The sequence below is a fragment of the Hyaena hyaena genome, unplaced genomic scaffold (genome assembly GCF_003009895.1).
Source record: "Hyaena hyaena isolate Hyena2069 unplaced genomic scaffold, ASM300989v1 scaffold_915, whole genome shotgun sequence".
In the NCBI taxonomy this organism is placed as follows: domain Eukaryota; kingdom Metazoa; phylum Chordata; class Mammalia; order Carnivora; family Hyaenidae; genus Hyaena; species Hyaena hyaena.
In genome coordinates, this window is record NW_024081550.1 from 106,644 (window position 1) to 112,643 (window position 6,000).

The following is a 6,000-nucleotide window of genomic DNA, read 5'->3' on the forward strand; positions in this document are numbered from 1 at the left end:
TTTCCTTTTTTATGTCCATCTTTCCCTCTCCCCACCAATCCGTCTCTCTTTGCTTTTCTTTTTGTTCTCACCATCATGCTTTCTGATTATAAACAGTTTTCTTCTCTAAGTCACCTGAAGGGTGTAACTGCCTCCCACCAAAGTGAGAGCTTCCCATGAGTGTAGATGAAGGTGGCCATGGGCACCGTGTGGGCTTGGAAGTGGCCGCCTAGATACTGGCTCCTTGTATTGTGCTTTGTGAACCAGAGCCTTTGGCATTACCTGGGAGTCTGTTAAAAAAATCAGACATGATCCCAGACCTCAAGAATCAGAATGTAACTTTCAACAAGATCCTCAGGAAATTTATATACATAGTAAGTCTGAGAAACACAGGCCTAGAAGAGTCCTTTAGGTCTTTCCCTCCAGAGTGGAATCACTGCTCTGAAGAGGAAAGGAATCCTCGGAGAACATCGGTTCCAGGTTCTTTCTCAAATTAACTATGGTTAGGACCAGGGCTGTCTTGTGGGTGGAGAAACCTGTCACTGCGGGGGGCAGGACGACCCTGTACAGGTGAAGGGTCTGGTGCAAATCCTGGTGGCCATTTTACTACACGATTGATGAGGTTGTCACAAAGCAAGTCCTCTGTAGCCTGGGTTCTTGTGCTGCTACTTCTTTAATTAACAGATACACACACAGACACACATGCACACATGTGCACTGCCACTCACATCAAAAATAACCCTGTATGCACCTAAAGAAAAGGGAAGAGACAAACTCAAACCTGTTATATGCCTACTACTTGCCAGACATTGCGGTAGGTACTTTTATCCTAAAGACTAGACAGCATGCAGAAGAAAATCAGGTCTTTGTGACACACATTCAATTATGTGCCAAACTTCATTAACCAGAACCTGTGCACATGAAAGAGATCTATAACTGGTATTTTTAATGATGACCTCATTAAATGATTAAATTAAATGATAAGATCCAAAAAATCTAAAATCATAAAAGAGTAATTAAATTATATTAATTAGAGTTCTCATGTTTATAATATCATCTTTAAAAGTCTGTTTCCAAGGGACTGCAAATGAAAAATATATATTCTAGCATAAACATTATGCACTTAACCACAGATGTTAGTGACTTGAAAGGGATCCGGCTTCCCAAATGTGGCTTTCTGGGGTTGGAGACTATGTGTGCGTACTATAATTTACCCGGCCAATCTCTGGGAAGGCTATGTCTTACAACAGTTCTTTGCTTTATAACTTGTAAAATTTCCCCCAGGGTTTACCCTCCACAGGGAGACCACTACACAGTTACTCATGCTTACCTTCCTAGCACGGGATTATTCAAAGAATCCTTGAATGAATTCTAATCCTGCCACAGGGCTGACTAGCTGGAAGATTGATTTGGGCTATCACTGAACCCCTTTGGGTTTCAGGTGCATCCTCTGTGAAATGTTAAAGTAGTGAGCTTGACTGGACTTCCGTCCCACATGAATATTCTAGACTCTGTGAACAGAATAATTTAAAGCAGAATGTGTCAACAACGATTTAAATGGATTCAGTTGGGTCTCATAATATGCTTCCCAGCATTTCCAGGCAGATGCCAGTCTGTGAATCAGCATGATCTTGACATCATTTCCACTGTTCCATGACAGTGTAAAATAATTACAGTACAAGTAGTTTTCCACAAATTTAAATGTGTATGGTATTTATTTTTATGAAATGATATTGACGGTAGATGGTAATTATTGTTTTTATTTTACGAAGTAAAAAAATGCTATTTCTAAGACATCTGTCTGTATTCTGCTTTTCTAATTCGTCTGATCTGTAAATCCAAAACACAGGCTTCACCGAATTGAGACATCCTAATCACATAGAATCTTGGGTTCTATTAAACAAGCAATTTTCACTTTGAAATCATTTTAACGAGGGCGGTGGGATTCTGCTACAGCCTGTGACTGTCTCGTAAATTTCTGTAATACCAATCATGCAGATAACTCAGTTCACACTCACTGTGTGTGTGTGTGTGTGTGTGTGTGCTTGGCATCAGTACTTAGTCTGCTGTTAGTGTGTCTTGTTTGTTCCCCCAAAGAGTTTGGAGTTGGACCTAATGCAGAGGCTACGGGCTATCGTGGCAGAGTTTGCCCTGCAGTCTAACTGCCCGGGCTTCGAGCTGTACAACCTTGAGGAAACGACTTACTTTTCTATGCCTGAGTTTCCTCAGCTGTCAGATTTTAAATAACATGAACTTCCTAATAGGGTTGTTCCGAAGGTTTACTGAGATAATCCTTTAAGTGTTCAGTATAATGCCCGATACACTGTAAGGGCTCAACAGATAATAGGAAGAACAACAAACAGACAACAAGCCAACAAAAGAACCCTTGGGAGTCAGACAAGATGTGGGGTCTGACACCCCCAGCCCCACCCCTCACAGTCCCTTCTCCATTGTATTGAGTGTCTTTAGAGAAGCTACTTAGAATCTCTGCATCTTGTTCTCATTTACGTGATGCCGGCCTCACACATTTGTTGATCTCACCACTTGTTGCCAGTATCAATTATCTGTAAAGTACTGAAAATTATGCCTGACTCATTGTAGTTGCACAATGAATGTTTTATCTCCTCCTTACCCTTTCACAAATCTGCCCACCTTTGTACGTGGCGCATATTAATAATTAATGGATGTTTATTGCAGCTCTGTACTATCTCTGTCTCACTGCCTCTCACCCACATTATTACTCTACAGAGAAGAGCAGAGACTAATGTGCTCTAAACACAGACCAGCAATCTTACTGGTCGGGACTCCAGTTACTTAGACTTGTTGGCAATTCCTCAGCTGTGGCCAAGACTGATCCTGATGGGCTTCTCTGATGACCAGACATTTTATCAGGAAGGACGCTGGATTGGGACATTTTGTGATATCTTGTCACACTTGGGAGATGTATGGGCGTGATACATTGTTTTAAAGACATTCTATATTTTCAGAAGTTTGTGGCTTGATGTCTCTCTTTCCTGAGAGCTCCAACTTCAGCCTCTGCCTTTTTTGGAATTCTCACATTGTCAGTTCATGAGGCAAAGGTGGATTGCTTTGTTGAACTTTACCGCAGAGCCTGGCATGTACAGGGAAGATTTATAAGACACATTTGGGGAGGTGACTGGGTGGCTCAGTTAGTTGGGTGTCTGACTTCAGCTCAGGTTCATGATCTCATGGTTAGTGAGTTCGAGCCCTGCGTTGGGCTTGGTGCTGCTGACAGCTCGGAGCCTGGAGCCTGCTTAGGATTCTGTGTCTCCCTCTCTCTCTGCCCCTTCCCTGCTCATGCTCTACCTCTCTATCTCTCAAGAATAAATAAACATTAAAAGATTGTTTTAAAAAAGACAGATTTGGGGGTTTATATTGATATGCATCTCATGTTAAATAAATTTCACTGGTCTTGGAAAAAAAGGGCACAGCACAAGGAATATAGACACTTGTGGTAAGCATAGTATAATGTATAGACTTGTTGAATCACTGTTGTATACTTAAAACTAATGTAACAGTGTATGCCCTCAGTAAAAAAAAAATAAAGGAGAAGAAAAAAAGGACAGCACTCTTTTAAGAGCCATTTTGGAGTGAGATAATGTTTATTTTCAAAACTGTTGGGGTGACGCAATGAAGGAATGAGTGCAGAATATATATATATATATATATATACTGCCTAGACATTAATGTTCTGGCATATAAGGAAGCAAAGCTCATTGCATGAAACCCTGGTTCCCTGTCTTTTCTTTTCCTCAACTTCTTGTAACCTGGAACGTGTTCCTTTCCCTTTATCTTTTTAACATTGTTTAAAAAATTCAATGTAGCATTTTAGGAGAGATCCTTTCCAAATGCGAGAACGTAGAAGGAGTGGTTAAACTCTGACTCTTTAAGACTTGAAGATGTATTCTAAAAATTATGGGCTTATGAAATGGAGGGTGTGTTCTGCGATGATGGCTTCCCATGAGGCGACAGATGGCACCTGCCCAAGAGCAGGAAAGGAAGGAGCTCCATGACTGGAACGTTCACTTTGGGCACATTTGTTGAAATGTTTTGCTCCTCAGGTGAGCGCATTTCCACTGCTCAGAATAGAATATTCCTTTACTGTATGTCAAGCACCTACGGCAGCTCCAGAAAGTATTGTTTGCAACTCTTGGAAAAGAGATTGTAAAATCTCATTAAATACTTACCCTCTTGCTAAAGCTCTGTCAAAACAATGAATTTAGACTTGTCTTGGTGCCTTTTCCTTGGCACCCTTTTTAATATACCTTTTTGTTACTATGTGACACTGTGTCTTGGGTAAAATGGGATTAGAGTCTAGAAGAGCCTCACCCCCTGTTGGGGAGAAAGAGAAGAACAAGTAAACAAAACATGTGTTGACATTCTCCAGATTAGATCAGCTTTTCCCAAACTTAAGTTATTCGGAGACTGTTCGTGATTTTCTTTTTGCCTTATGTATATATCGCCTCTTGTATTACTCCATAGTTTTTTCTTTAAATCAATGTGCTTTTATTTTTTTAATTTATTTTTTATTTTTTTAAACATTTTTTAATGTTTTTTTATTTATTTCTGAGAGAGAGTGAGAGACACAGCATGAGCAGGGGAGGGTCAGAGAGAGAGGGAGATACAGAATCCGCAACAGGTCCCAGGCTCTGAGCTAGCTGTCAGCACAAGCCCAACGTGGGGCTCGAACCCACGAACCGTGAGATCATGACCTGAGCTGAAGTTGGACGTCTAACAGATGGATCCACCCAGGCGCCCCTCAGTGTGATAATAAAACCATAGTTTTGTCCTAAGATATAATATATAAGAAATTACTGGTTTTATGTTCTAGTTTCCTAACGCATATAAAAAGAAACCATGACAATTAAAATTAAAATTTTAAATGTGTGCATTTCTTAAAATCATCATTTGTAACACTAGTGATAAGCACACTAACGTTTGGGAAACACTGAACTGGGTTGTTCCACTGTTGAAGTTGAGATCAGATCAAGGCCACATTCCTTAAATGGGATTGAGAATGTAGGAGTTAATTTGCATACCCTAGGTTGGTAGAAATACCTGTAGGTATGCCCAGGTATTTAAGGCCTTCTTCCCTTTCTGTCTGCTCTCTTTAACCTGCTCTGTAATTCTAATTCTGTGTGTCTGAATGTTAGGACTCCTTCTCTTTTACGTTCTTGACCTCCATTCATAATTACTACCTCTGCTTCACCAGTGATTGTGGTCTATGGGTTGCCAACACTTGATGCTCACACATAGATGTTTCTTTGCATTGGTTTCCTTTTGGCCTTTTCGACTGGGCTTCCCCCCAATTTCTATTATTATGAAATTAGTAACAGCAAATGAGTACAGAACAGCAAATTAAGGTCTATGCTGCTTGGGAAAGAATGACCTGGAAGGATTTTGTGTGACTGGGAATGGGGCCGTTGTCAATTAAAAAATAAAATCTTGTGAGAAACTTAAAGTAAAACAGCATGTCTGCCTATGTCTCTCATGATCATTTTATATCTTAACTATGAAAAATGTGGACCACCCTCACTGGTCCTCTCATTATCTCCTGAGCCAAAGTAGTTTTCAGGGCTTCGAGAGTAATGATTTCCAAATATTGTTAAACATTTCACCATCCGTCACATGCATCCCCAGAGATAGTTTTAGGGCTGGAGAAATGGAAATTGAAAGAAAGTGAGGAAATTTACTAGTCTAAAACCCAGCCTTCTGCCTCTGGTTTAGGATTCTCTTCACTGATCTTTGTTTCCTCACTTTTTTTGAGCTGAAAAGAACATGTATAATTTGTCATCAGATAAAAAATACCTAAAGATTTCCCTTTAACAGCATATCCTCTGAATAAGATGTGGATTTTTTTAAAGGGACAAAATCTGTAAGTAGCCCTGCTAAGTAATAAGTACTTGGTTTACTAAATTCATAAGAACTCCTTTAAGAATAATACCAATGGAATGCTATACTTCTGATAAATGGGATAGAGTTCAGGAGCCATGAGGGTCT